Source organism: Clupea harengus, chromosome 2 (assembly GCF_900700415.2).
Source record: "Clupea harengus chromosome 2, Ch_v2.0.2, whole genome shotgun sequence".
Lineage (NCBI taxonomy): Eukaryota > Metazoa > Chordata > Actinopteri > Clupeiformes > Clupeidae > Clupea > Clupea harengus.
This window is the reverse complement of record NC_045153.1, coordinates 15,633,634-15,644,666: the sequence shown is the minus strand read 5'-3', so window position 1 is coordinate 15,644,666 and position 11,033 is coordinate 15,633,634. Positions and strand designations below refer to the sequence as shown.

General features: G+C 40.7%; 1 long non-coding RNA gene across 1 annotated transcript; it reads right to left on the bottom strand.

The window, feature by feature from the left end:
- Positions 1 to 998: 998 nt before the first annotated feature.
- Positions 999 to 4,960, bottom strand: LOC116223163. The gene is made up of 3 exons (XR_004164938.1): positions 4,454 to 4,960; positions 4,126 to 4,171; positions 999 to 1,759 (listed from the first exon to the last, which is right to left on the bottom strand). It is a non-coding gene; the product is annotated as an uncharacterized LOC116223163 (long non-coding RNA).
- Positions 4,961 to 11,033: the final 6,073 nt, after the last annotated feature.

Genomic DNA, 11,033 nt, shown 5'->3' with positions numbered 1-11,033 from the left:
ATGTGGGCCTTCAGTGATGTCACTGCCTGCGGCTAACTGTTAATAGAACACCTGTCCTGGCATTCGTGCCTCACAATTGGGTCAGTTTTGGCTGGAGCTCAGGTCTGTTACCTTTCGTGTCATTACCATCTTTGAGGCCTTAGGCCGTACACTTATGGTGGATTCAGACGGTCCATTGGATGCTTCAACGGAGACGCATCCCAATTAACTTTGAAGTAGTAGCCTTAACCAACATAGGTGAAATACTAACGTGTTTCAGCGTGTTTCATCAGACATAATATGGCATTTTGTAGCCTACTATGAAAGGGAATATTCCTGGATGAGGATTTATTTTGTGTTTGAATGCTTTTTCTGTCTTCAAATACAAAGGCTCTTTACTGTAAGGATTACATGCACCATTGGTTTGGCCACACTGCAAGACTTTAAGAGGAAGTGTGGTATGACCAAGAATTCTGCAAATTTAAACTTGAATTCAATAATCACAATCACAAATGTCAGTGAAAACAAACACAGATCTCAAACACAGTTATTTTCTGTCAGGAACATCATTAGATAATCAATATGTAATCAATGCTGTCGATGTTACTGTTAGGTGAAAATTCACCCTAGTTACCTCAGGACTCCGGAGCTGCATATAAGTATATTTTTTAGACAAACAACAATTGCAATTGGGCTCACTCCCAGCACAAGGCTGAAAGTGAAGCAATATTAAACACATCGCACAAGGTTTATATAGACAGAAGTTTAGCGTTCAGCAGGGAAAACCACGTGGTGGATTTCTGACGTCCGAGGCACGGATGGAAGTTTTGCAAGGTCGGAAGAAGCACAGTTCGACCCTTCTCATCACTTCTGGTCTAAACATGCTCTTGTACATATGCAGACTAAGTGGCACCTAATAATCTAAGTTACACACACGCAGAAACACAGAAAAGCCATGTTCCTGCTTACATAAGTACATGATTTATATAAGGTAATTAATAATACAAGGCACTTGATTATTATATTCTTAAGTCATTAACAGTGTTTGGAAATTATCTCCATCAGTTACAATTTGATTGGAATATAAACTACTGTGTCTATGGCAGCTCAGCCATCAAACAGCTGTGTGTCTGCATATCTGTACATGCACTCATGCTCCCATATGCTTGTCCTTGTGTGTTAGTGTTGTTGTGTCTTGATTTCCTTCTTGCATATTCTGTGCAGAGCAGACAGGAAAGTTGACTCTACCCATGTCCTTCTGTTTTCATGGAGATTAATGGAGTATTTTGGCAGCTCTACAGTCCCGAAATGCTCCTCTCATGGAGCCTAGGTGTCTAAGCTAGCAGTCATAAAGCACAGGCAGCTGTGCTATTCTGGGTCTCTGTCATTTGGTTTGAAGCCAGGGGATGAGAGATGCCAAATGACGAGTTGAGCAATGGGTTATATGGGTTTGGCTGAACCCCTCACCATATTTGCAGCATAGTGGGATCTCCTTCCACAGTCCATCCAACAGCCCTTGTGTACTGTAGTACGATTATGTTAAAATGGTTCAAATCAGAATATTCTCAGTGTGGTTCACACGAGGTCAGCTAGAGCTGAGCACATTTTAGCAGTAGATGTCAATATTAGTAGTACAGTGTGAAAAAGCATGGGAATGAAAAGAAAGGACAGGGAGGGAGGGAGAGTCAGGTGTCCTCTTTATGTCGCACCAGTGGAATGGAAAGGTTGACATTGTGTGGTGAAGTGAATTATTCCCCTTTTCTTCAAACACAGAGCACTCCTGTGAAGATATAAAACAATTGGGTTAGCAGGGTGCAGTGCACAGATAATGTGTGGAGGAGTCATCAGATTGGTTGAATTGAGTTGTATTGAACCGATTAATAAAATACTTATGGATTTGTGAAGAATGATTGTAAGAAGTGTTGAAGATTATGACCACAGGCCGTTCTCTGTTATAATTTCATAAATATGAGGGCTGGAAGGTTCAGGAGATGTTAATTATGTATATATTTTTTATAAATTGATGTGTTAGAAACGCATTCTCAACAGGGGTCTGAACAAACATAAGTGCAGGCTACATAAAAAGACACTTGCATGCATGATCAGCAAGTGTTGGGTTTTGAAAATGACCTAAAGTGTCCTTTTCTGTCCTTTCACTTCTGCTGTTAAAGTTTCCATGTCTCCATCAGCAAAGCCTTTGTTTGAACTCTTGGTTAGCATCTATTAGCTTGGTTAGCATCTATTAAAATTCCCCTGTCATAGTTTCAGCCCAAACCACTATCCGATATTGGCTTTTGTAGCCTTTTGAAATGTTTGATTTAATATGAAACAGTGAAACAAAGTTCATAAAAATGCTCAAGTTAAAAATGTAATACCAGGGTTCTGACAAAGCTCTCAGTCTGAGCTGTTGCTCAAACCAAATGGAATAGCCTTGCGTTTAGTGAAGCCTTTTAAATATCAAATCATTAGCCACCCATAAACGAAACTAAGGAGGGGCATTGGATTTTTCATTTATTTTAATTGTAGAGGATGTGTGGACACTGCCTTGTATTCTCAAAGACCTGTGTTCTCGGCCAAACTGCAATCTCCCAGATCAATACTTGCAGGAAGAGCGAGACAAACTGGTTCTTCTGAAATGGGATTCTCTCCAGCAGTGTTTACTAGATTTGTACACGCCTCATATTTTATGCCTTAAGATATTGGCAGGTCTTTGCATTTCTGTATTTAACTTATTCATTTTTGAACACTGATTGTTACTATCACCAGGTGTATAAAAGGCCACTTTTTGTTATTTATTTTCAAATGTGAACTGAACAAAATCAATGATTCAAAACAAATGGGACACATACACCATATGGGGTGTGATAAACTGGCAATAAAACAACAGGCATAATTTATTGCCCTGATGATTGGGGTAAATGAACAGTGATTTTTCATCAGCAGCAAGAAGAGAATAGCTCAGTTATTTGTTTGCTTACAGGGCCCTGAAATGTGCCATGACCTATGAGGACAGCTTACTGAGGCCTTTAAGAAACATGTCAGTGATCAATCAGAGGTGGTTTGTTTGCATAATAGTACAGCATGGTATGGTATTCCATAATTATGCTATGGTGTACTTGTATCTGCATATCTTGAAAGCAATAATCTGTTAAACTAAATCACTAATAAGTTCACAAATGATATGGATCTACTGATAATGGGGAGATATGTGCCAATACTTTAAAGTCGCATAAGCACATCTTTGCAGCCCCCTAGCAGTCATAGAGGACATTACACCTGTTGAAGTAGTTTGCAGATGAGACCACATTTACATTCAAATGAAAGGATGCAGAATTGCAACGCAATCCTCAATTCAATTTGAATTGTTTTGCATTTAAATCTACATGGTCACCACCATGCTCTTTTGGTGTCAAAATTCCATTGAAAATGCAATCTGTCAGTGCTCTCATTCAGGCAGGTATTCAGTTGGGATGTGACCTCCTTGTTCAGTGCTTAGTTCACTTGAATCCATTCAAGGCAGAGTCAGTGTTTCTGGCGAAAGGATGATGACTTTGACAGCAATGAAATTACACCCATCTCTTTCGTGCTCCTGAAACAACATGTTAGTCGGCTGGAATTGTTTATGGCCCGGTCCGAGCCACTATGTTTGTTTCCCATTGACAGTGCATGCATGCTGTACTGTAAAAAACACTGGATTTTTGTTTGAGCGCACACACCAAATGGATAGTTAGATGACCATGAGGAGCATTTAGCTGAATTTGACAAAGTGTATTGGATTAGAATTGTGTACTGCATTCCTTCAATCACACATGGGGGTCGCCTCTACACAATGGTGACAATGCCTGGCAGATTCATATATCAAAACTAAGTGCATCCACAGTCAACCTCGCAAATTGGTTTAATTATAATAGGCTTGAGTTGATGAATGGTTCTATTAAACAACATTAACAACAACAATACTGCTAATGATAATAATAATGAGACAAACAACTTAATGACTGATTTGACTATTTATTACTATTTTCCCCCTTGTGTGGAGGCCATGCTCTGATCATGTGGTACCCTCTCTGCACTAGAACATAGAATGTAGTTTGTTATGTTTCCGGGCTCTGCAGGAAGTGTCCCTCATTCACTCAGTTAACTCACCTGTAAGTCGCCACTCAGCAGCCATCTTGGTAGAGCCTCCAGACCGCTATTTTGGACAAACAAGATCAGGTTCCTAAATGTATTAATGGGGAAATCCATAACTCCACACTTGTCAATGATAAAAGTACACCATGTGAATCTATCTTTAAATATTACATGACATTTTTTCCCCCTGAAATGAGGCTTATAAAGAATGTATTTTTCGTATTGACTTGCTGGTGGAAACAAAATGTTCAGGTGAGGCGAAACGGCAGTTATGTCTTTTTCAACAGAACAAAATGATAGAACTTTGTACTAGAATTCTTATGTGTTTGAGCACTTCTGATACCTGTGTTTCCACTTGCTTCATACTTGAATCAACCCGCGTGTGCACAAGAGGGTTTGGTTACCGAAACGAAAGTCAAGTCAGTCCAGCCAGCACTGCAACGGACGCAAACGAAATAATTACACCGAAGCATCTTCAGAGGTCTGCAAAGACAGGTAACTTCGGCAGGTGTCCACTGGCCTGAACCTTGGTCCTCCATTTCACTTTCCGCTGTTTTGCCAGTTGTGCACGTGAAAGTAACGTTATACGGCATTCAAATGCAGAAAAGACGATCTGTCCGTTTAGGTGACCGTAGCATTTACAGATATCAATATCGGATTTATTTCCACATAAGAATGAGGCCCGAAACGGATCTGAGAGTATCCGATTCCATGTGCTTCTTTCCGGTGTACACGTTCATAATACATATCCAATCTGTGCCACATATGAGCAATAAATCGAGTCACTTTTACCAGGCAGTTGTAAACATTGCCTAAGGCACAGGTTCAGAATAACGATACCTTCCTTCACATAGGCTACTTTGTTAGATAGCCTACTACATTTTATTGCAATGCATTTAGGCACTAAGCCTTTAACTTCAACATAATTAATTTAACTCCCACATCAAATTCATGACTCAAGTATTCAATCATTGACATTTCATTTTGAATTAGTAATTTGAATTTGAATTAGAATTAGTGAATTAGTAATTCAAAATGAACTGAGGATTACATTGCCAGTTTGCGTATTGCATTGCCAATCGCGACATGCATTGCCATTTTAATAAAGACACCAAAAAACGTTCATACATTCAAGCCCTATCTAGATACAGATTATTTCATCCACATCATGGATATATATGCACATTGTCTAAAGGAATACATGAACAGAACAAAAAATATGAAAAGAGCTATCATTATCTTCAGAACTTGAACCTGACTAGTAAAGTTATTCATTGGAGTGAAGATGGTTGCAGCCTGATCACCAAGCTGCAAGGGATACCTCTGTGTCCCAACCCCCTTGGGAATCATTGGCATCGGGCTGCTGAGAACAGAACAGAACAGGCATTTGAACAGTGCCACATCACTGCAAAAGCAGGTAGTGATGTCTGCCATTCTTTGAAGAGAAAACAGAAGGGGACTTCTATGATCAATGTCTCAGTGACACAGAGAATCATAATGCATATCACCAATGCAGAAATCCAACTCCACTGCAGGGGCTGAAAAGGCAAGGAGGACGAGAGCAACTCAAATGACTCATGAAAAGCAGAATGTGATATTGTAGTGGCGTGACCCACTTCTTCTGCTGTGCCTCCTCTGACATCTGCCTTTAGATCAAGTTGAGGATTTACATGAGAACTTCTAGATGCTTCTAGCAACTTCCAGATACTGACCTGTAAACTTGACTTTCTTATTTGTGCTGATTCCAGTGTTTCTCGGTCTTGCTATTTGTATTGTCTCTCCCGATCTAAATAATACTTGCTTATTTTTTATGAGATACGTACCTGTGAAATGATCCGACTTGTGTCTTTTGATAATATGGTTTTAGAGCTTATTTTAAGTCTTCTTTTATACAGACAGCTACTCTGCATCCTGGTGAGCATTTAGTTACTGGAGTAATGGCTAGGTGTCTGACTTCCCCCGTAATGTTTTATTATGGTGGTGGAAGTGTTCATAAGGGTATCTAAATTGGTTATTGGTGACCATGGGTTGCAGAAGGATATGGGGTCCCAACAGTGTTTTTTTCTCTGATCCATTGTGATCTAAGTTCATTAACAAGTACTGATGGTTGTATGGTCAATCCTTCAAGTTAAGAACTATGGCAGTTGGTGATGATATAACTGGTTCAGGAAAAATAGAAGTGGCAGTGAACAAGGCCTGAAATGGACTGCCCTCCCCCTTACAATGGGGGCGCAGAGAGATGGAACTTTGGTTTCACGTCTTCCACAAGATGCCATCTAATTGCACTGGTCTCCACATTACTGCACTGATGTATTGATATGCACTCCATAGGTTACTAACCCTAGTGGACCCCAGCGCCTCTACACTACACCACTACAGCAACTGTATAGTTTTCCCAGGAAGTCCGCCATCCAGGTGACTGACCAGCTACAAATCTGATAACTTTAGGCAGATTTCCAGCTGTGCGCAACAGCTTGATCTACAGTGCCCTCCACAATTATTGGCACCCTTAGTGAATATGAGCAAAACAGGCTATGAAAAAATATGTTTTTGCTGTTTATCCTCTTGGTCTTTCACTCAAAATATTCACAAAAATCTTACCTTTTCATTGAAGTAAAATTATTGAAAGAGAAAAAAACTGTTGACATTAAATAAATATTTTTCCCCAAAACATGTGTGCCACAATTATTGGTACCCCTTAATTTAATGTTTTGTGCAGCCTCCCTTTGCCAAGATAACAGCTCTGAGTCTTCTCCTATAATGCGTGATGAGGTTGGTGAACACATGGTACGGGATCTGAGACCATTCCTACATACAGTATCTCTCCAGATCCTTCAGATTCTGAGATCAACGTTTGTAGACTCGGCTTCAGCTCATCCCACAAAATTTCTATTGGGTTTAGGTCGGGGGACTGTGATGGCCATGGCAAAACCTTTATTCTGCGGTCGGTGAACCATTTTTGTGTTGATTTTGAGGTGTGCTTCAGATCATTGTCCTGCTGGAAGGTCCAGCCACGGCCCATTTTAAGCTTACTGGAGGGGGCTGTTAGTTTTTCATTTAATATCTGCTGGTATTTGATGGAGTACAAGATACCATGTATCCTAACAAGATGTCCAGGGCCTTTGGAAGAAAAACAGCCCCATAACATCAAAGATCCGCCACCATACTTTACAGTGGGTATGAGGTGCTTTTCTGTATGGCTATCTTTCTGTCTACGCCAAACCCACGTTTGATGTTTGTTGCCAAAAAGCTTTATTTGGTCTCATCTGACCATATAACTCGGTCCCATTGAAAGTCTGACTTACATTTGGCAAACTGTAGGTGCTTTAGTTTGTTGTTGATTGACAGCAGAGGCTTTTTTCTGGCAACCCTCAAAAACAACTTGTGGTGATGTAGGTGGCGTCTGATGGTAGTTTTGGAGACTTTCTGACCCCAAGACTCAACTAACCTCTGCAATTCTCCAGCTGTGATCCTTGTAGATTCTTTTGCCAGTCAAACCATCCTCCTCACGGTACATGGGGTCAATTTACAGACAGGTCTTCTTCCAGGCTGATTCCTTACATCTCCTGTCGCGTTAAACTTCTTAATTATTGCTATGATAGTGGAAATGGGTATTTTCAACTGTTTAGAGGTTTTCTTATATCCATTTCCTGATTTGTGCAGCTCAACAACTTTTCGTCGCACATTGTCACTGTGTCCTTGGGTCTTTCCCATAGTGATGAGTGACTAAGGGAATTTGGCCTGTGTGACACTCATATTTATACCTTAGTGAAACAGGAAGTCATGGTTGACCACTTAAGAGTTCCTAATCAAACAGGTGAACTTAAAAATGTAAAACATGATTGGAAATATATTTCAGTTAGATTTTAATTAGAAGATTTTCTAGGGGTGCCAATAATTGTGGCACACATGTTTTGGAGAAACATTTATTTAATGTCAACATTTTTTTTTTTTTTCAATAATTTTACTTCAATGAAAAGGTAAGATTTTTGTGAATATTTTGAGTAAAAGACCAAGAAGATAAACAGCAAAGACATATTTTTTCATAGCCTGTTTTGCTCATATTCACTAAGGGTACCAATAATTGTGGAGGGCACTGTAGCTGCTGGCTCAACACTTCTGTCCTCGAAGGGTGAGTAAATGATTCATTTTTTTTTATATTGTAATTACTAATACTTATTGATATTGTTTTAGGACATGGATGAGAGGGATTTGGAGAGGAAAAGGATCAAATATACTGATTTTGGTAGCAGGCACAAACAAAACGAAATTGCTTATACCTGTAGTATAGGAAAGTTTAACCACACAAATGGAAAGTTTGATCACACTTAACCAGTGGTGGGTTGGGATGAGTTGTCATGCATAGGCTACATCTTATCCCCTCAGATAGATCGCGACCCATACGTTTCTCTTACTCTGCAATAAACGTGTCATTCACAAGTCTGGCATTTGCATAGGCAGCTGTCAGTGACTTTGGCAAGGCACAGCACAAGTTGTTGCCTAGGCACGCAGAGGAGTGGACAGGTAACAATTAAATGTTCTCCCTTTGTTATCCTTTGTTTGACAGCGACATTATACAGAACACGTTTGGTAATTAACTGATAATTTAATAAACAGCCATTAGCTGTCCAAACCCTAGCTTCTTTTCCTTCTCGGAAATTTTGTTTCATGTTCTTGAGTCCAGAGTATCGACACATTCCCCAGCGTCTTCCCTTTTGTAGCCCCACAGCTTTGTTGGAGCTTTCGTGGAGTGCTTTGTTAATTTACTGATGGTATAGCTGGGCATGTCTGTAGTCATGTATTTGATTATCGGACTCTTCTTTGCATATTAGGATAAGCCTGTGGCGTTGACTGTGACTTGGTTTTTGTGTAGCATTATAGTTTCCAGAGTACCCAATAGAAGGGATTCAATATATTATCCTGTGTTGTACTAAATAATAATATGACCTCCCTATCCTGGGCTGACCGATGGGCATCTGATGTACATCAAATCTTAATTGTGTTCCATCACATCAATACCGTTGTTGGACGCAGAGGCATGATGCAGGAGTAGGAAGCCTAATAGGCTTCTAGAGCCACAATGGAGTCCATTATTGTGTATAAGTACATGATATAGATAATGGCACTGATGGGGCAACATCTGTTGACTAATAAGGTAATCAAGTTAAATAGGAGTACAGTTACTGAGTTTTTAAGGAGCAATTATATTTTCACTGGTAATAAGGAAGCTGGTTTAAAGCCAAGCTTACATAGCAATTCCTTGGACACTGTCCACAAATGGACCCACATATTGTCCCACAAAAAGCAAAGAGCTGCCAATTTTAGTTGGCACTGAGAATTATACGCATCTGTTAAGATTCATGGCATGTATCTGGAACGAATGTGTGCTTATCCTTTGGTTACACAGTAAAGATCCAAAACCAGACGAATCTCATGTTCTGAGCATCAGGTAATTCTCTTATCATCTCTCTGGAAGGTAAAAAGGCGGTTGTAGGCAGTTTGAAACCAATATGAGCTGAGGTGTGTCTCTCTCTCTCTCTCTCTCTGTGTGTGTGTGTGTCATGGTGATGAAAAGAGAATCTATTCTTACCCACCGAATCCCTGGCTTCTGACTTCAACAGTGGCAGCGGCACAGCGAGCCTTTTGATTTCAGACAGCCCTGTCAGTGGTTATATTCAGTAAATGGGCTCTGTGTTATATGAGAGCCATGTCAAAGACAGCCATGTCACCACTTCTATTTCTTTTGTATTGTTAAAAGGAGAAAGTCACAAGTTTAAAGACACCCTGCAGACTTTCGCAATGTCAAAGAAAAAAAAGAAGAGGCTGTTCTGTTGCCGCTGAAGAGGATCAAGCAGGAATAAGTGCTGCAAAGTTTTAAGGGGTGTTGCATGGGGCGGGTCATTTGTGGTCGCTGGCTTTAACAGCCTTTTTCCTCGGAGACCAGAGATCAGTAGTTGTCATCTCATCACTGTGAGAGGGGGCACTTGGTGCCAACTGGCATCAATCCTGGCCAGCCATGCGCCGAGCCACAGCTCATGCAGCAAGGCAGACAACGTCAGGGTCACATCCGTCATGGATTAATCACCTGTCAATCTCCTGGAGTCCCTGACTCCATGACAAGTGTAAGTCATTTGAAAAATGCAAAATGGCTGCCTTTTTTACTCACTTATTTTTCTGTAAGACACCTGCAAAGCTGCTCTGTACCCAGGAGATCGCAACAGAATTATTTATGGGGCCTGTCACTCACCATTGGCATACTCTCCAGTGTCATTCTTCTTCTCGCCTCTGTTTGCATCATACACACGTAGATGCTCTCATACACACTCTCGCTCTTCCTCCCTATATTCCTCTCTCTTTCTCTCATTGTTTTGCTCTCCCAAACCAACACAACAACATAAATATACATCTGCATCCACACACTCATTATCTAGCCACTAAGTGTTTATTAGCATCTAAACACCTGGGCACAATTCACATCTGTTTATTTTCTTTTCTCCCAGGGGGTCTTTCCTTATGAGATGTTTTCCCCACTGCCATCAGATCTTACCTGTCATGACTGCACCATTGCATTGTGGATATTTTTTTTCACTGTAATGGAAAACAATGAGAAAAGAGTACCAGCCCATTTCAGAGGTCATCTTCAGTAGCACGCTCCACCCTGGGCCATCTCCGAGAGCAGAGACATGCTATGCAGCCCACAGCAGCATGCGTGCTTGCGCTGATTTGATAGATGCTGATTTTATTACCCCACAATCATTACCATTACTTTTTGGCACCCACGGTGACATTTGTTATCAAAACCACATTTCAGGCGGTCCCGGTGCATTCTTCACGACAGGCAAATCTGTTTTGCCACGTGCAGTCGCGATCCATCAGCCTAATTTAAAAGAGCTCAAGTGCGCCTTTGCCACCAGCGACAGCCT